The sequence below is a fragment of the Oncorhynchus nerka genome, linkage group LG14, assembly GCF_034236695.1.
Source record: "Oncorhynchus nerka isolate Pitt River linkage group LG14, Oner_Uvic_2.0, whole genome shotgun sequence".
In the NCBI taxonomy this organism is placed as follows: Eukaryota; Metazoa; Chordata; class Actinopteri; order Salmoniformes; family Salmonidae; genus Oncorhynchus; species Oncorhynchus nerka.
The window spans coordinates 102,866,886-102,888,663 of NC_088409.1; positions in this window are offsets into that span (position 1 = coordinate 102,866,886).

The window sequence follows — 21,778 nt, forward strand, 5'->3', positions numbered from 1 at the left end:
GTAGTAGTAGTAGTAGTAGTAGTGGTAGTAGTCGTGGTGGTAATAGTAGTAGTAGTGGTAGTAGTAGTACTAGTGGTAGTAGTAGTAGTGGTAGTAGTAGTGGTGGTGTTATTGGTGATAGTAGTGGTAATAGTGGTAGTAGTGGTAGTAGTAGTAGTGGTGGTAACAGTATTGGTAGTATTAGTGGTGGTGGTAGTAGTAGCAGTAGTAGTAGTAGTAGTGGTAGTAGTAGTAGTAGTGGTGGTAGTAGTGGTGGTAATAGTAGTGATAGTAGTAGTGGTGGTAGTAGTAGTAGTAGTGGTGGTAACAGTATTGGTAGTATTAGTGGTGGTGGTAGTAGTAGCAGTAGTAGTGGTAGTAGTAGTTGTGGTGGTAGTAGTAGTAGTAGTAGTAGTGGTAGTAGTGGTGGTAATAGTAGTGATAGTAGTAGTGTTGGTAGTAGTAGTGGTGGTAGTAGTAGTAGTAGTAGTGGTGGTAATTGTAGTGGTAGTAGTAGTAGTGGTGGTAATTGTAGTGGTAGTAGTAGTAGTGGTGGTAATTGTAGTGGTAGTAGTAGTAGTGGTGGTAATAGTAGTGGTAGTAGTAGTAGTGGTGGTAATTGTAGTGGTAGTAGTAGTAGTGGTGGTAATTGTAGTGGTAGTAGTAGTAGTGGTGGTAATAGTAGTGGTAGTAGTAGTAGTGGTGGTAATTGTAGTGGTAGTAGTAGTAGTGGTGGATATAGTAGTGGTAATTGTAGTGGTAGTAGTAGTAGTAGTGGTGGTAATAGGAATGGTAGTAGTAGTAGTAGTGGTGGTGGCAGTAGTGGTGGTAGAGGTGGTAGTAGTGATAGTGGTAGCAGTAGTAGTAGTAGATGTAGTAGTAGTAGTAGTAGTAGTAGTAGTAGTAGCAGTAGCAGTAGTAGTAGCAGTAGTAGTAGCAGCAGCAGCAGCAGCCCTGCCATCTAGATGTGTGGCAGGGTAGCCTAGTGGTTAGAGCGTTGGACTAGTAACCGAAAGGTTGCAAGTTTGAATCCCCGAGCTGACAAAGTACAAATCTGTCGTTCTGCTCCTGAACAGGCAGTTAACCCACTGTTCCTAGGCCGTCATTGAGAATAAGAATTTGTTCTTAACTGACTTGCCTAGTAAAATAAAAATATGAAATAAAAAAAGTTAGTCCTAAACTAAAGATTCATCATGTATGACATTCCTGGGAGGTTGTAAACTTACATGTTGTATTACCATATACTTGTTGTATGTTCTCTATAGTTAGGGTGGCAAGAAAAGTATGTGAACCCTTTGGAATTATCTGGATTTCTGCATAAATTGGTCATCAAATTTGATCTGATCTTCATCTAAGTCACAACAATAGACCAACACAGTCTGCTTAAACTAATGACACACACCTTTGTGTATTTTTCTTGTCTATATTGAATACATCATTTAAACATTCACAATGTAGGTTGGAAAAAGTATGTGAACCCCCCTAGGCTAATGACTTCTCCAAAAGCTATTTGGAGTCAGGAGTCAGCTAACCTGGAGTCCAATCAATGAGATGAGATTGGAGACATTGGTTAGGGCTGCTTTGCCCTATATCAAACACTCACACAATTTGAGTTTGTTATTCACAAGAAGCATTGCCTGATGTGAACTATGTCTCGATAAAAAGAGATCTCAGAAGACCCAAGATTAAGAATTGTTGACTTACATAAAGCTGGAAAGGGTTACAAAATGATATCTACAAGCCTTGATGTTCATCAGTCCATGGTAAGACAAATGGTCTATAAATGGAGAAAGTTCAACACGTTTGCTACTCTCCCTAGTGTAACGCTCGGGGTGTAGTGGAGGAACAGAGTTCAGAGTAGACTAGTAGGCCGGTGACGACGACCGCCGAGCGCCACGCGAACAGGAAGGGGAGCCACCTTCGGTAGGAGTCGTGACACCAGAGGTCTATGGGTAGTGCACTAGTATAGACCAGAGGCCTATGGGTAGTGTACTACTATAGACCAGAGCCCTATGGGTAGTGCACTAGTATAGACCCTAGCCCTATGGGTAGTGCACTAGTATAGACCAGAGCCCTATGGGTAGTGCACTAGTATAGACCAGAGCCCTATGGGTAGTGTACTACTATAGACCAGAGCCCTATGGGTAGTGTACTACTATAGACCAGAGCCCTATGGGTAGTGCACTAGTATAGACCAGACCCCTATGGGTAGTACACTACTATAGACCAGAGCCCTATGGGTAGTGTACTACTATAGACCAGAGCCCTATGGGTAGGAGTGGCCGTCCTGCAAAGATGACTGCAAGAGAACAGAGTAAATTGCTAAATGAGGTTAAAGACACAGTCAACCTATCAGAAGCTTCTAAAGCTATTACATCATTTTCTGGTATTGTCCAAGCTGTCTAAAGACACAGTCAACCTATCAGAAGCTTCTAAAGCTATTACATCATTTTCTGGTATTGTCCAAGCTGTTTAAAGGCACAGTCAACTTAGCGTATGTAAACTTCTGACCCACTGGACTTGTGATACAGTGAAATAATCTCTGTGAACAATTGTTGAAAAATTGCTTGGGTCATGCACAAAGTAGATGTCCTAACCGACTTGCCAAAAACTATAGTTTGGTGATGACACCAAGAAATTTGTGGAGTGGTTGAAAAATGACTCCAACCTAAGTGTACGTAAACGTCCGACTTCAAATGCATATATATACATATATATATATATATATTCATATATAATTAGATACTGTAAGTCATTCTGTATTACCCTGCTAGCTGAAAATGGTGTCTGATGTTTTTAAGGTTTGAAAATATAAAATATGCTCAGCAACAATATTGATTTTTGGCACAAGGAAGAAAACAGCACAGACAATAAAGTGGATCACATTGCAGTCGGGTCCAAGGTTTCCCATCACTGTCACCATGACTCACAGGGTCCAAGGTTTCCCATCATTGTCACCATGACTCACAGGGTCCAAGGTTTCTCAGCACTGTCACCATGACTCACAGGGTCCAGTCAATGTTTCCCATCACTGTCACCATGACTCACAGGGTCCAGTCAAGGTTTCTCAGCACTGTCACCATGACTCACAGGGTCCAAGGTTTCTCAGCACTGTCACCATGACTCACAGGGTCCAAGGTTTCCCATCACTGTCACCATGACTCACAGGGTCCAGTCAAGGTTTCCCATCACTGTCACCATGACTCACAGGGTCCAAGGTTTCTCAGCACTGTCACCAAGACTCACAGGGTCCAGTCAAGGTCTCCCAGCATTGTCACCATGACTCACAGGGTCCAGTCAAGGTTTCTCAGCACTGTCACCATGACTCACAGGGTCCAGTCAAGGTCTCCCAGCATTGTCACCATGACTCACAGGGTACAGTCAATGTTTCCCAGCACTGTCACCATGACTCACAGGGACCAAGGTTTCCCATCACTGTCACCAAGACTCACAGGGTCCAGTCAATGTTTCCCATCACTGTCACCATGACTCACAGGGTCCAAGGTTTCTCAGCACTGTCACCATGACTCACAGGGTCCAAGGTTTCCCAGCACTGTCACCATGACTCACAGGGTCCAGTCAAGGTTTCTCAGCACTGTCACCATGACTCACAGGGACCAGTCAAGGTTTCTCAGCACTGTCACCATGACTCACAGGGTCCAGTCAATGTTTCCCAGCACTGTCACCATGACTCACAGGGTCCAGTCAAGGTTTCTCAGCACTGTCACCATGACTCACAGGGTCCAAGGTTTCTCAGCACTGTCACCATGACTCACAGGGTCCAATGTTTCCCATCACTGTCACCATGACTCACAGGGTCCAAGGTTTCTCAGCACTGTCACAATGACTCACAGGGTCCAAGGTTTCTCAGCACTGTCACCATGACTCACAGGGTCCAAGGTTTCTCAGCACTGTCACCAAGACTCACAGGGTCCAGTCAAGGTTTCTCAGCACTGTCACCATGACTCACAGGGTCCAGTCAATGTTTCCCAGCACTGTCACCAAGACTCACAGGGTCCAGTCAATGTTTCCCAGCACTGTCACCATGACTCACAGGGTCCAGTCAAGGTTTCTCAGCACTGTCACCGTGACTCACAGGGTCCAGTCAAGGTTTATCAGCACTGTCACCATGACTCACAGGGTCCAGTCAAGGTCTCCCAGCATTGTCACCATGACACACAGGGTCCAGTCAATGTTTCCCATCACTGTCACCATGACTCACAGGGTTCAAGGTTTCCCATCACTGTCACCATGACTCACAGGGTCCAGTCAATGTTTCCCATGACTGTCACCATGACTCACAGGGTCCAAGGTTTCCCATCACTGTCACCATGACTCACAGGGTTCAGTCAAGGTTTCCCAGCACTGTCACCATGACTCACAGGGTCCAGTCAATGTTTCCCAGCACTGTCACCATGACTCACAGGGTCCAGTCAATGTTTCCCAGCACTGTCACCATGACTCACAGGGTCCAGTCAATGTTTCCCAGCACTGTCACCATGACTCACAGGGTCCAGTCAAGGTTTCTCAGCACTGTCACCATGACTCACAGGGTCCAGTCAAGGTTTCTCAGCACTGTCACCATGACTCACAGGGTCCAGTCAAGGTTTCTCAGCACTGTCACCATGACTCACAGGGTCCAGTCAAGGTTTCTCAGCACTGTCACCATGACTCACAGGGTTCAAGGTTTCCCAGCACTGTCACCATCACTCACAGGGTCCAAGGTTTCTCAGCACTGTCACCATGACTCACAGGGTCCAAGGTTTCCCTGCACTGTCACCATGACTCACAGGGTCCAAGGTTTCTCAGCACTGTCACCATGACTCACAGGGTTCAAGGTTTCCCTGCACTGTCACCATGACTCACAGGGTCCAATGTTTCCCTGCACTGTCACCATGACTCACAGGGTCCAAGGTTTCCCAGCACTGTCACCATGACTCACAGGGTCCAGTCAAGGTTTCTCAGCACTGTCACCAAGACTCACAGGGTCCAAGGTTTCCCAGCACTGTCACCAAGACTCACAGGGTCCAGTCGATGTTTCCCATCACTGTCACCAAGACTCACAGGGTCTAGTCAATGTTTCTCAGCACTGTCACCATGACTCACAGGGTCCAAGGTTTCCCATCAAGTCACCATGACTCACAGGGTCCAAGGTTTCTCAGCACTGTCACCATGACTCACAGGGTCCAGTCAATGTTTCCCATCACTGTCACCATGACTCACAGGGTCCAGTCAAGGTTTCTCAGCACTGTCACCATGACTCACAGGGTCCAGTCAATGTTTCCCAGCACTGTCACCATGACTCACAGGGTCCAGTCAAGGTCTCCCAGCATTGTCACCATGACACACAGGGTCCAGTCAATGTTTCCCATCACTGTCACCATGACTCACAGGGTTCAAGGTTTCCCATCACTGTCACCATGACTCACAGGGTCCAGTCAATGTTTCCCATGACTGTCACCATGACTCACAGGGTCCAAGGTTTCCCATCACTGTCACCATGACTCACAGGGTTCAGTCAAGGTTTCCCAGCACTGTCACCATGACTCACAGGGTCCAGTCAATGTTTCCCAGCACTGTCACCATGACTCACAGGGTCCAGTCAATGTTTCCCAGCACTGTCACCATGACTCACAGGGTCCAGTCAAGGTCTCCCAGCATTGTCACCATGACACACAGGGTCCAGTCAATGTTTCCCATCACTGTCACCATGACTCACAGGGTTCAAGGTTTCCCATCACTGTCACCATGACTCACAGGGTCCAGTCAATGTTTCCCATGACTGTCACCATGACTCACAGGGTCCAAGGTTTCCCATCACTGTCACCATGACTCACAGGGTTCAGTCAAGGTTTCCCAGCACTGTCACCATGACTCACAGGGTCCAGTCAATGTTTCCCAGCACTGTCACCATGACTCACAGGGTCCAGTCAATGTTTCCCAGCACTGTCACCATGACTCACAGGGTCCAGTCAATGTTTCCCAGCACTGTCACCATGACTCACAGGGTCCAGTCAAGGTTTCTCAGCACTGTCACCATGACTCACAGGGTCCAGTCAAGGTTTCTCAGCACTGTCACCATGACTCACAGGGTCCAGTCAAGGTTTCTCAGCACTGTCACCATGACTCACAGGGTCCAGTCAAGGTTTCTCAGCACTGTCACCATGACTCACAGGGTTCAAGGTTTCCCAGCACTGTCACCATCACTCACAGGGTCCAAGGTTTCTCAGCACTGTCACCATGACTCACAGGGTCCAAGGTTTCCCTGCACTGTCACCATGACTCACAGGGTCCAAGGTTTCTCAGCACTGTCACCATGACTCACAGGGTTCAAGGTTTCCCTGCACTGTCACCATGACTCACAGGGTCCAATGTTTCCCTGCACTGTCACCATGACTCACAGGGTCCAAGGTTTCCCAGCACTGTCACCATGACTCACAGGGTCCAGTCAAGGTTTCTCAGCACTGTCACCAAGACTCACAGGGTCCAAGGTTTCCCAGCACTGTCACCAAGACTCACAGGGTCCAGTCGATGTTTCCCATCACTGTCACCAAGACTCACAGGGTCTAGTCAATGTTTCTCAGCACTGTCACCATGACTCACAGGGTCCAAGGTTTCCCATCAAGTCACCATGACTCACAGGGTCCAAGGTTTCTCAGCACTGTCACCATGACTCACAGGGTCCAGTCAATGTTTCCCATCACTGTCACCATGACTCACAGGGTCCAGTCAAGGTTTCTCAGCACTGTCACCATGACTCACAGGGTCCAGTCAATGTTTCCCAGCACTGTCACCATGACTCACAGGGTCCAGTCAATGTTTCCCATCACTGTCACCATGACTCACAGGGTCCAGTCAATGTTTCCCAGCACTGTCACCATGACTCACAGGGTCCAGTCAAGGTTTCTCAGCACTGTCACCATGACTCACAGGGTCCAAGGTTTCTCAGCACTGTCACCATGACTCACAGGGTCCAAGGTTTCCCATCACTGTCACCATGACTCACAGGGTCCAAGGTTTCTCAGCACTGTCACAATGACTCACAGGGTCCAAGGTTTCTCAGCACTGTCACCATGACTCACAGGGTCCAAGGTTTCTCAGCACTGTCACCATGACTCACAGGGTTCAGTCAAGGTTTCCCAGCACTGTCACCATGACTCACAGGGTCCAGTCAATGTTTCCCAGCACTGTCACCATGACTCACAGGGTCAAGTCAATGTTTCCCAGCACTGTCACCATGACTCACAGGGTCCAGTCAAGGTTTCTCAGCACTGTCACCATGACTCACAGGGTCCAGTCAAGGTTTCTCAGCACTGTCACCATGACTCACAGGGTCCAGTCAAGGTTTCTCAGCACTGTCACCATGACTCACAGGGTTCAAGGTTTCCCAGCACTGTCACCATCACTCACAGGGTCCAAGGTTTCTCAGCACTGTCACCATGACTCACAGGGTCCAAGCTTTCCCTGCACTGTCACCATGACTCACAGGGTCCAAGGTTTCCCTGCACTGTCACCATGACTCACAGGGTCCAAGGTTTCCCTGCACTGTCACCATGACTCACAGGGTCCAAGGTTTCCCAGCACTGTCACCATGACTCACAGGGTCCAGTCAAGGTTTCTCAGCACTGTCACCAAGACTCACAGGGTCCAAGGTTTCCCAGCACTGTCATCAAGACTCACAGGGTCCAGTCGATGTTTCCCATCACTGTCACCAAGACTCACAGGGTCTAGTCAATGTTTCTCAGCACTGTCACCATGACTCACAGGGTCCAGTCAATGTTTCCCAGCACTGTCACCATGACTCACAGGGTCCAGTCAATGTTTCCCAGCACTGTCACCATGACTCACAGGGTCCAAAGTTTCTCAGTACTGTCACCATGACTCACAGGGTCCAAGGTTTCTCAGCACTGTCACCAAGACTCACAGGGTCCAGTCAAGGTTTCTCAGCACTGTCACCATGACTCACAGGGTCCAGTCAATGTTTCCCAGCACTGTCACCAAGACTCACAGGGTCCAGTCAATGTTTACCAGCACTGTCACCATGACTCACAGGGTCCAGTCAAGGTTTCTCAGCACTGTCACCGTGACTCACAGGGTCCAGTCAAGGTTTCTCAGCACTGTCACCATGACTCACAGGGTCCAGTCAAGGTCTCCCAGCACTGTCACCATGACTCACAGGGTCCAGTCAATGTTTCCCAGCACTGTCACCATGACTCACAGGGTCCAAGGTTTCCCATCACTGTCACCATGACTCACAGGGTTCAAGGTTTCCCATCACTGTCACCATGACTCACAGGGTCCAGTCAAGGTCTCCCAGCATTGTCACCATGACTCACAGGGTACAGTCAATGTTTCCCAGCACTGTCACCATGACTCACAGGGTCCAAGGTTTCCCATCACTGTCACCATGACTCACAGGGTCCAAGGTTTCCCATCACTGTCACCAAGACTCACAGGGTCCAGTCAATGTTTCCCATCACTGTCACCATGACTCACAGGGTCCAAGGTTTCAGCACTGTCACCATGACTCACAGGGTCCAAGGTTTCCCAGCACTGTCACCATGACTCACAGGGTCCAGTCAAGGTTTCTCAGCACTGTCACCATGACTCACAGGGTCCAGTCAAGGTTTCTCAGCACTGTCACCATGACTCACAGGGTCCAGTCAATGTTTCCCAGCACTGTCACCATGACTCACAGGGTCCAGTCAATGTTTCCCATCACTGTCACCATGACTCACAGGGTCCAGTCAATGTTTCCCAGCACTGTCACCATGACTCACAGGGTCCAGTCAAGGTTTCTCAGCACTGTCACCATGACTCACAGGGTCCAAGGTTTCTCAGCACTGTCACCATGACTCACAGGGTCCAAGGTTTCTCAGCACTGTCACAATGACTCACAGGGTCCAAGGTTTCCCTGCACTGTCACCATGACTCACAGGGTCCAAGGTTTCTCAGCACTGTCACCAAGACTCACAGGGTCCAGTCAAGGTTTCTCAGCACTGTCACCATGACTCACAGGGTCCAGTCAATGTTTCCCAGCACTGTCACCAAGACTCACAGGGTCCAGTCAATGTTTCCCAGCACTGTCAACATGACTCACAGGGTCCAGTCAAGGTTTCTCAGCACTGTCACCGTGACTCACAGGGTCCAGTCAAGGTTTCTCAGCACTGTCACCATGACTCACAGGGTCCAAGGTTTCTCAGCACTGTCACCATGACTCACAGGGTTCAAGGTTTCCCAGCACTGTCACCATCACTCACAGGGTCCAAGGTTTCTCAGCACTGTCACCATGACTCACAGGGTCCAAGGTTTCCCTGCACTGTCACCATGACTCACAGGGTCCAAGGTTTCTCAGCACTGTCACCATGACTCACAGGGTTCAAGGTTTCCCTGCACTGTCACCATGACTCACAGGGTCCAAGGTTTCCCTGCACTGTCACCATGACTCACAGGGTCCAAGGTTTCCCAGCACTGTCACCATGACTCACAGGGTCCAGTCAAGGTTTCTCAGCACTGTCACCAAGACTCACAGGGTCCAAGGTTTCCCAGCACTGTCACCAAGACTCACAGGGTCCAGTCGATGTTTCCCATCACTGTCACCAAGACTCACAGGGTCTAGTCAATGTTTCTCAGCACTGTCACCATGACTCACAGGGTCCAAGGTTTCCCATCAAGTCACCATGACTCACAGGGTCCAAGGTTTCTCAGCACTGTCACCATGACTCACAGGGTCCAGTCAATGTTTCCCATCACTGTCACCATGACTCACAGGGTCCAGTCAAGGTTTCTCAGCACTGTCACCATGACTCACAGGGTCCAAGGTTTCTCAGCACTGTCACCATGACTCACAGGGTCCAAGGTTTCCCATCACTGTCACCATGACTCACAGGGTCCAGTCAAGGTTTCCCATCACTGTCACCATGACTCACAGGGTCCAAGGTTTCTCAGCACTGTCACCATGACTCACAGGGTCCAGTCAATGTTTCCCATCACTGTCACCATGACTCACAGGGTCCAGTCAAGGTTTCTCAGCACTGTCACCATGACTCACAGGGTCCAATGTTTCTCAGCACTGTCACCATGACTCACAGGGTCCAGTCAAGGTCTCCCAGCACTGTCACCATGACTCACAGGGTACAGTCAATGTTTCCCAGCACTGTCACCATGACTCACAGGGTCCAAGGTTTCTCAGCACTGTCACCAAGACTCACAGGGTCCAGTCAAGGTCTCCCAGCATTGTCACCATGACTCACAGGGTCCAGTCAAGGTTTCTCAGCACTGTCACCATGACTCACAGGGTCCAGTCAAGGTCTCCCAGCATTGTCACCATGACTCACAGGGTCCAGTCAATGTTTCCCATCACTGTCACCATGACTCACAGGGTCCAAGGTTTCTCAGCACTGTCACCATGACTCACAGGGTCCAAGGTTTCCCAGCACTGTCACCATGACTCACAGGGTCCAGTCAAGGTTTCTCAGCACTGTCACCATGACTCACAGGGTCCAGTCAAGGTTTCTCAGCACTGTCACCATGACTCACAGGGTCCAGTCAATGTTTCCCAGCACTGTCACCATGACTCACAGGGTCCAGTCAATGTTTCCCATCACTGTCACCATGACTCACAGTGTCCAGTCAATGTTTCCCATCACTGTCACCATGACTCACAGGGTCCAGTCAAGGTTTCTCAGCACTGTCACCATGACTCACAGGGTCCAAGGTTTCTCAGCACTGTCACCATGACTCACAGGGTCCAAGGTTTCCCATCACTGTCACCATGACTCACAGGGTCCAAGGTTTCTCAGCACTGTCACAATGACTCACAGGGTCCAAGGTTTCTCAGCACTGTCACCATGACTCACAGGGTCCAAGGTTTCTCAGCACTGTCACCAAGACTCACAGGGTCCAGTCAAGGTTTCTCAGCACTGTCACCATGACTCACAGGGTCCAGTCAATGTTTCCCAGCACTGTCACCAAGACTCACAGGGTCCAGTCAATGTTTCCCAGCACTGTCAACATGACTCACAGGGTCCAGTCAAGGTTTCTCAGCACTGTCACCGTGACTCACAGGGTCCAGTCAAGGTTTCTCAGCACTGTCACCATGACTCACAGGGTCCAGTCAAGGTCTCCCAGCATTGTCACCATGACACACAGGGTCCAGTCAATGTTTCCCAGCACTGTCACCATGACTCACAGGGTCCAGTCAATGTTTCCCAGCACTGTCACCATGACTCACAGGGTCCAAGGTTTCCCATCACTGTCACCATGACTCACAGGGTTCAAGGTTTCCCATCACTGTCACCATGACTCACAGGGTCCAGTCAATGTTTCCCATGACTGTCACCATGACTCACAGGGTCCAAGGTTTCCCATCACTGTCACCATGACTCACAGGGTTCAGTCAAGGTTTCCCAGCACTGTCACCATGACTCACAGGGTCCAGTCAATGTTTCCCAGCACTGTCACCATGACTCACAGGGTCAAGTCAATGTTTCCCAGCACTGTCACCATGACTCACAGGGTCCAGTCAAGGTTTCTCAGCACTGTCACCATGACTCACAGGGTCCAAGGTTTCCCATCACTGTCACCATGACTCACAGGGTTCAGTCAAGGTTTCCCAGCACTGTCACCATGACTCACAGGGTCCAGTCAATGTTTCCCAGCACTGTCACCATGACTCACAGGGTCAAGTCAATGTTTCCCAGCACTGTCACCATGACTCACAGGGTCCAGTCAAGGTTTCTCAGCACTGTCACCATGACTCACAGGGTCCAGTCAAGGTTTCTCAGCACTGTCACCATGACTCACAGGGTCCAGTCAAGGTTTCCCAGCACTGTCACCATCACTCACAGGGTCCAAGGTTTCTCAGCACTGTCACCATGACTCACAGGGTCCAAGGTTTCCCTGCACTGTCACCATGACTCACAGGGTCCAAGGTTTCTCAGCACTGTCACCATGACTCACAGGGTTCAAGGTTTCCCTGCACTGTCACCATGACTCACAGGGTCCAAGGTTTCCCTGCACTGTCACCATGACTCACAGGGTCCAAGGTTTCCCAGCACTGTCACCATGACTCACAGGGTCCAGTCAAGGTTTCTCAGCACTGTCACCAAGACTCACAGGGTCCAAGGTTTCCCAGCACTGTCATCAAGACTCACAGGGTCCAGTCGATGTTTCCCATCACTGTCACCAAGACTCACAGGGTCTAGTCAATGTTTCTCAGCACTGTCACCATGACTCACAGGGTCCAGTCAATGTTTCCCAGCACTGTCACCATGACTCACAGGGTCCAGTCAATGTTTCCCAGCACTGTCACCATGACTCACAGGGTCCAAGGTTTCTCAGTACTGTCACCATGACTCACAGGGTCCAAGGTTTCTCAGCACTGTCACCAAGACTCACAGGGTCCAGTCAAGGTTTCTCAGCACTGTCACCATGACTCACAGGGTCCAGTCAATGTTTCCCAGCACTGTCACCAAGACTCACAGGGTCCAGTCAATGTTTCCCAGCACTGTCACCATGACTCACAGGGTCCAGTCAAGGTTTCTCAGCACTGTCACCGTGACTCACAGGGTCCAGTCAAGGTTTCTCAGCACTGTCACCATGACTCACAGGGTCCAGTCAAGGTCTCCCAGCACTGTCACCATGACTCACAGGGTCCAGTCAATGTTTCCCAGCACTGTCACCATGACTCACAGGGTCCAAGGTTTCCCATCACTGTCACCATGACTCACAGGGTTCAAGGTTTCCCATCACTGTCACCATGACTCACAGGGTCCAGTCAAGGTCTCCCAGCATTGTCACCATGACTCACAGGGTACAGTCAATGTTTCCCAGCACTGTCACCATGACTCACAGGGTCCAAGGTTTCCCATCACTGTCACCATGACTCACAGGGTCCAAGGTTTCCCATCACTGTCACCAAGACTCACAGGGTCCAGTCAATGTTTCCCATCACTGTCACCATGACTCACAGGGTCCAAGGTTTCTCAGCACTGTCACCATGACTCACAGGGTCCAAGGTTTCCCAGCACTGTCACCATGACTCACAGGGTCCAGTCAAGGTTTCTCAGCACTGTCACCATGACTCACAGGGTCCAGTCAAGGTTTCTCAGCACTGTCACCATGACTCACAGGGTCCAGTCAATGTTTCCCAGCACTGTCACCATGACTCACAGGGTCCAGTCAATGTTTCCCATCACTGTCACCATGACTCACAGGGTCCAGTCAATGTTTCCCAGCACTGTCACCATGACTCACAGGGTCCAGTCAAGGTTTCTCAGCACTGTCACCATGACTCACAGGGTCCAAGGTTTCTCAGCACTGTCACCATGACTCACAGGGTCCAAGGTTTCCCATCACTGTCACCATGACTCACAGGGTCCAAGGTTTCTCAGCACTGTCACAATGACTCACAGGGTCCAGTCAATGTTTCCCAGCACTGTCACCATGACTCACAGGGTCCAGTCAATGTTTCCCAGCACTGTCACCATGACTCACAGGGTCCAGTCAAGGTTTCTCAGCACTGTCACCATGACTCACAGGGTCCAAGGTTTCTCAGCACTGTCACCATGACTCACAGGGTCCAAGGTTTCTCAGCACTGTCACAATGACTCACAGGGTCCAAGGTTTCCCATCACTGTCACCATGACTCACAGGGTTCAAGGTTTCCCATCACTGTCACCATGACTCACAGGGTCTAGTCAATGTTTCTCAGCACTGTCACCATGACTCACAGGGTCCAGTCAATGTTTCCCAGCACTGTCACCATGACTCACAGGGTCCAGTCAATGTTTCCCAGCACTGTCACCATGACTCACAGGGTCCAAGGTTTCTCAGTACTGTCACCATGACTCACAGGGTCCAAGGTTTCTCAGCACTGTCACCAAGACTCACAGGGTCCAGTCAAGGTTTCTCAGCACTGTCACCATGACTCACAGGGTCCAGTCAATGTTTCCCAGCACTGTCACCAAGACTCACAGGGTCCAGTCAATGTTTCCCAGCACTGTCACCATGACTCACAGGGTCCAGTCAAGGTTTCTCAGCACTGTCACCGTGACTCACAGGGTCCAGTCAAGGTTTCTCAGCACTGTCACCATGACTCACAGGGTCCAGTCAAGGTCTCCCAGCACTGTCACCATGACTCACAGGGTCCAGTCAATGTTTCCCAGCACTGTCACCATGACTCACAGGGTCCAAGGTTTCCAATCACTGTCACCATGACTCACAGGGTTCAAGGTTTCCCATCACTGTCACCATGACTCACAGGGTCCAGTCAGGTCTCCCAGCATTGTCACCATGACTCACAGGGTACAGTCAATGTTTCCCAGCACTGTCACCATGACTCACAGGGTCCAAGGTTTCCCATCACTGTCACCATGACTCACAGGGTCCAAGGTTTCCCATCACTGTCACCAAGACTCACAGGGTCCAGTCAATGTTTCCCATCACTGTCACCATGACTCACAGGGTCCAAGGTTTCTCAGCACTGTCACCATGACTCACAGGGTCCAAGGTTTCCCAGCACTGTCACCATGACTCACAGGGTCCAGTCAAGGTTTCTCAGCACTGTCACCATGACTCACAGGGTCCAGTCAAGGTTTCTCAGCACTGTCACCATGACTCACAGGGTCCAGTCAATGTTTCCCAGCACTGTCACCATGACTCACAGGGTCCAGTCAATGTTTCCCATCACTGTCACCATGACTCACAGGGTCCAGTCAATGTTTCCCAGCACTGTCACCATGACTCACAGGGTCCAGTCAAGGTTTCTCAGCACTGTCACCATGACTCACAGGGTCCAAGGTTTCTCAGCACTGTCACCATGACTCACAGGGTCCAAGGTTTCCCATCACTGTCACCATGACTCACAGGGTCCAAGGTTTCTCAGCACTGTCACAATGACTCACAGGGTCCAAGGTTTCTCAGCACTGTCACCATGACTCACAGGGTCCAAGGTTTCTCAGCACTGTCACCAAGACTCACAGGGTCCAGTCAAGGTTTCTCAGCACTGTCACCATGACTCACAGGGTCCAGTCAATGTTTCCCAGCACTGTCACCATGACTCACAGGGTCCAAGGTTTCCCATCACTGTCACCATGACTCACAGGGTTCAAGGTTTCCCATCACTGTCACCATGACTCACAGGGTCCAGTCAATGTTTCCCAGCACTGTCACCATGACTCACAGGGTCCAGTCAATGTTTCCCAGCACTGTCACCATGACTCACAGGGTCCAGTCAAGGTTTCTCAGCACTGTCACCATGACTCACAGGGTCCAGTCAAGGTTTCTCAGCACTGTCACCATGACTCACAGGGTCCAGTCAAGGTTTCTCAGCACTGTCACCATGACTCACAGGGTTCAAGGTTTCCCAGCACTGTCACCATCACTCACAGGGTCCAAGGTTTCTCAGCACTGTCACCATGACTCACAGGGTCCAAGGTTTCCCTGCACTGTCACCATGACTCACAGGGTCCAAGGTTTCTCAGCACTGTCACCATGACTCACAGGGTTCAAGGTTTCCCTGCACTGTCACCATGACTCACAGGGTCCAAGGTTTCCCAGCACTGTCACCATGACTCACAGGGTCCAGTCAAGGTTTCTCAGCACTGTCACCAAAACTCACAGGGTCCAAGGTTTCCCAGCACTGTCACCAAGACTCACAGGGTCCAGTCGATGTTTCCCATCACTGTCACCAAGACTCACAGGGTCTAGTCAATGTTTCTCAGCACTGTCACCATGACTCACAGGGTCCAGTCAATGTTTCCCAGCACTGTCACCATGACTCACAGGGTCCAGTCAATGTTTCCCAGCACTGTCACCATGACTCACAGGGTCCAAGGTTTCTCAGTACTGTCACCATGACTCACAGGGTCCAAGGTTTCTCAGCACTGTCACCAAGACTCACAGGGTCCAGTCAAGGTTTCTCAGCACTGTCACCATGACTCACAGGGTCCAGTCAATGTTTCCCAGCACTGTCACCAAGACTCACAGGGTCCAGTCAATGTTTCCCAGCACTGTCACCATGACTCACAGGGTCCAGTCAAGGTTTCTCAGCACTGTCACCGTGACTCACAGGGTCCAGTCAAGGTTTCAGCACTGTCACCAAACTCACAGGGTCCAAGGTTTCCCAGCACTGTCACCAAGACTCACAGGGTCCAGTCAATGTTTCCATCACTGTCACCATGACTCACAGGGTCCAGTCAATGTTTCTCAGCACTGTCACCATGACTCACAGGGTCCAGTCAATGTTTCCCAGCACTGTCACCATGACTCACAGGGTCCAGTCAATGTTTCCCAGCACTGTCACCATGACTCACAGGGTCCAAGGTTTCTCAGTACTGTCACCATGACTCACAGGGTCCAAGGTTTCTCAGCACTGTCACCAAGACTCACAGGGTCCAGTCAAGGTTTCTCAGCACTGTCACCATGACTCACAGGGTCCAGTCAATGTTTCCCAGCACTGTCACCAAGACTCACAGGGTCCAGTCAATGTTTCCCAGCACTGTCACCATGACTCACAGGGTCCAGTCAAGGTTTCTCAGCACTGTCACCATGACTCACAGGGTCCAGTCAAGGTTTCTCAGCACTGTCACCATGACTCACAGGGTCCAGTCAAGGTCTCCCAGCATTGTCACCATGACACACAGGGTCCAGTCAATGTTTCCCAGCACTGTCACCATGACTCACAGGGTCCAGTCAATGTTTCCCAGCACTGTCACCATGACTCACAGGGTCCAAGGTTTCCCATCACTGTCACCATGACTCACAGGGTTCAAGGTTTCCCATCACTGTCACCATGACTCACAGGGTCCAGTCAATGTTTCCCATCACTGTCACCATGACTCACAGGGTCCAAGGTTTCCCATCACTGTCACCATGACTCACAGGGTTCAGTCAAGGTTTCCCAGCACTGTCACCATGACTCACAGGGTCCAGTCAATGTTTCCCAGCACTGTCACCATGACTCACAGGGTCCAGTCAAGGTTTCTCAGCACTGTCACCATGACTCACAGGGTTCAAGGTTTCCCAGCACTGTCACCATCACTCACAGGGTCCAAGGTTTCTCAGCACTGTCACCATGACTCACAGGGTCCAAGGTTTCCCTGCACTGTCACCATGACTCACAGGGTCCAAGGTTTCTCAGCACTGTCACCATGACTCACAGGGTTCAAGGTTTCCCTGCACTGTCACCATGACTCACAGGGTCCAAGGTTTCCCAGCACTGTCACCATGACTCACAGGGTCCAGTCAAGGTTTCTCAGCACTGTCACCAAAACTCACAGGGTCCAAGGTTTCCCAGCACTGTCACCAAGACTCACAGGGTCCAGTCGATGTTTCCCATCACTGTCACCAAGACTCACAGGGTCCAATGTTTCTCAGCACTGTCACCATGACTCACAGGGTCCAGTCAATGTTTCCCAGCACTGTCACCATGACTCACAGGGTCCAGTCAATGTTTCCCAGCACTGTCACCATGACTCACAGGGTCCAAGGTTTCTCAGTACTGTCACCATGACTCACAGGGTCCAAGGTTTCTCAGCACTGTCACCAAGACTCACAGGGTCCAGTCAAGGTTTCTCAGCACTGTCACCATGACTCACAGGGTCCAGTCAATGTTTCCCAGCACTGTCACCAAGACTCACAGGGTCCAGTCAATGTTTCCCAGCACTGTCACCATGACTCACAGGGTCCAGTCAAGGTTTCTCAGCACTGTCACCGTGACTCACAGGGTCCAGTCAAGGTTTCTCAGCACTGTCACCAAAACTCACAGGGTCCAAGGTTTCCCAGCACTGTCACCAAGACTCACAGGGTCCAGTCGATGTTTCCCATCACTGTCACCAAGACTCACAGGGTCTAGTCAATGTTTCTCAGCACTGTCACCATGACTCACAGGGTCCAGTCAATGTTTCCCAGCACTGTCACCATGACTCACAGGGTCCAGTCAATGTTTCCCAGCACTGTCACCATGACTCACAGGGTCCAAGGTTTCTCAGTACTGTCACCATGACTCACAGGGTCCAAGGTTTCTCAGCACTGTCACCAAGACTCACAGGGTCCAGTCAAGGTTTCTCAGCACTGTCACCATGACTCACAGGGTCCAGTCAATGTTTCCCAGCACTGTCACCAAGACTCACAGGGTCCAGTCAATGTTTCCCAGCACTGTCACCATGACTCACAGGGTCCAGTCAAGGTTTCTCAGCACTGTCACCGTGACTCACAGGGTCCAGTCAAGGTTTCTCAGCACTGTCACCATGACTCACAGGGTCCAGTCAAGGTCTCCCAGCATTGTCACCATGACACACAGGGTCCAGTCAATGTTTCCCAGCACTGTCACCATGACTCACAGGGTCCAGTCAATGTTTCCCAGCACTGTCACCATGACTCACAGGGTCCAAGGTTTCCCATCACTGTCACCATGACTCACAGGGTTCAAGGTTTCCCATCACTGTCACCATGACTCACAGGGTCCAGTCAATGTTTCCCATCACTGTCACCATGACTCACAGGGTCCAAGGTTTCCATCACTGTCACCATGACTCACAGGGTTCAGTCAAGGTTTCCCAGCACTGTCACCATGACTCACAGGGTCCAGTCAATGTTTCCCAGCACTGTCACCATGACTCACAGGGTCCAGTCAATGTTTCCCAGCACTGTCACCATGACTCACAGGGTCCAGTCAGGTTTCTCAGCACTGTCACCATGACTCACAGGGTCCAGTCAAGGTTTCTCAGCACTGTCACCATGACTCACAGGGTCCAGTCAAGGTTTCTCAGCACTGTCACCATGACTCACAGGGTTCAAGGTTTCCCAGCACTGTCACCATCACTCACAGGGTCCAAGGTTTCTCAGCACTGTCACCATGACTCACAGGGTCCAAGGTTTCCCTGCACTGTCACCATGACTCACAGGGTCCAAGGTTTCTCAGCACTGTCACCATGACTCACAGGGTTCAAGGTTTCCCTGCACTGTCACCATGACTCACAGGGTCCAAGGTTTCCCTGCACTGTCACCATGACTCACAGGGTCCAAGGTTTCCCAGCACTGTCACCATGACTCACAGGGTCCAGTCAATGTTTCCCATCACTGTCACCATGACTCACAGGGTTCAAGGTTTCCCAGCACTGTCACCATCACTCACAGGGTCCAAGGTTTCTCAGCACTGTCACCATGACTCACAGGGTCCAAGGTTTCCATGCACTGTCACCATGACTCACAGGGTCCAAGGTTTCTCAGCACTGTCACCATGACTCACAGGGTTCAAGGTTTCCCTGCACTGTCACCATGACTCACAGGGTCCAAGGTTTCCCAGCACTGTCACCATGACTCACAGGGTCCAGTCAAGGTTTCTCAGCACTGTCACCAAAACTCACAGGGTCCAAGGTTTCCCAGCACTGTCACCAAGACTCACAGGGTCCAGTCGATGTTTCCCATCACTGTCACCAAGACTCACAGGGTCTAGTCAATGTTTCTCAGCACTGTCACCATGACTCACAGGGTCCAGTCAATGTTTCCCAGCACTGTCACCATGACTCACAGGGTCCAGTCAATGTTTCCCAGCACTGTCACCATGACTCACAGGGTCCAAGGTTTCCAGTCACCATGACTCACAGGGTCCAAGGTTTCTCAGCACTGTCACCAAGACTCACAGGGTCCAGTCAAGGTTTCTCAGCACTGTCACCATGACTCACAGGGTCCAGTCAATGTTTCCCAGCACTGTCACCAAGACTCACAGGGTCCAGTCAATGTTTCCCAGCACTGTCACCATGACTCACAGGGTCCAGTCAAGGTTTCTCAGCACTGTCACCGTGACTCACAGGGTCCAGTCAAGGTTTCTCAGCACTGTCACCATGACTCACAGGGTCCAGTCAAGGTCTCCCAGCATTGTCACCATGACACACAGGGTCCAGTCAATGTTTCCCAGCACTGTCACCATGACTCACAGGGTCCAGTCAATGTTTCCCAGCACTGTCACCATGACTCACAGGGTCCAAGGTTTCCCATCACTGTCACCATGACTCACAGGGTTCAAGGTTTCCCATCACTGTCACCATGACTCACAGGGTCCAGTCAATGTTTCCCATCACTGTCACCATGACTCACAGGGTCCAAGGTTTCCCATCACTGTCACCATGACTCACAGGGTTCAGTCAAGGTTTCCCAGCACTGTCACCATGACTCACAGGGTCCAGTCAATGTTTCCCAGCACTGTCACCATGACTCACAGGGTCCAGTCAATGTTTCCCAGCACTGTCACCATGACTCACAGGGTCCAGTCAAGGTTTCTCAGCACTGTCACCATGACTCACAGGGTCCAGTCAAGGTTTCTCAGCACTGTCACCATGACTCACAGGGTCCAGTCAAGGTTTCTCAGCACTGTCACCATGACTCACAGGGTTCAAGGTTTCCCAGCACTGTCACCATCACTCACAGGGTCCAAGGTTTCTCAGCACTGTCACCATGACTCACAGGGTCCAAGGTTTCCTGCACTGTCACCATGACTCACAGGGTCCAAGGTTTCTCAGCACTGTCACCATGACTCACAGGGTTCAAGGTTTCCCTGCACTGTCACCATGACTCACAGGGTCCAAGGTTTCCCTGCACTGTCACCATGACTCACAGGGTCCAAGGTTTCCCAGCACTGTCACCATGACTCACAGGGTCCAGTCAAGGTTTCTCAGCACTGTCACCAAGACTCACAGGGTCCAAGGTTTCCCAGCACTGTCACCAAGACTCACAGGGTCCAGTCGATGTTTCCCATCACTGTCACCAAGACTCACAGGGTCTAGTCAATGTTTCTCAGCACTGTCACCATGACTCACAGGGTCCAGTCAATGTTTCCCAGCACTGTCACCATGACTCACAGGGTCCAGTCAATGTTTCCCAGCACTGTCACCATGACTCACAGGGTCCAGTCAAGGTTTCTCAGCACTGTCACCATGACTCACAGGGTCCAGTCAAGGTTTCTCAGCACTGTCACCATGACTCACAGGGTCCAGTCAATGTTTGCCAGCACTGTCACCATGACTCACAGGGTCCAGTCAAGGTTTCCCAGCACTGTCACCATGACTCACAGGGTCCAGTCAATGTTTCCCAGCACTGTCACCATGACTCACAGGGTCCAGTCAATGTTTCCCATCACTGTCACCATGACTCACAGGGTCCAGTCAATGTTTCCCAGCACAGTCACCATGACTCACAGGGTCCAGGCAAGGTTTCTCAGCACTGTCACCATGACTCACAGGGTCCAAGGTTTCTCAGCACTGTCACCATGACTCACAGGGTCCAAGGTTTCTCAGCACTGTAACCATGACTCACAGGGTCCAAGGTTTCCCATCACTGTCACCATGACTCACAGGGTCCAAGGTTTCTCAGCACTGTCACAATGACTCACAGGGTCCAAGGTTTCTCAGCACTGTCACCATGACTCACAGGGTCCAAGGTTTCTCAGCACTGTCACCAAGACTCACAGGGTCCAGTCAAGGTTTCTCAGCACTGTCACCATGACTCACAGGGTCCAGTCAATGTTTCCCAGCACTGTCACCAAGACTCACAGGGTCCAGTCAATGTTTCCCAGCACTGTCACCATGACTCACAGGGTCCAGTCAAGGTTTCTCAGCACTGTCACCATGACTCACAGGGTCCAGTCAAGGTTTCTCAGCACTGTCACCATGACTCACAGGGTCCAGTCAAGGTCTCCCAGCATTGTCACCATGACACACAGGGTCCAGTCAATGTTTCCCAGCACTGTCACCATGACTCACAGGGTCCAGTCAATGTTTCCCAGCACTGTCACCATGAC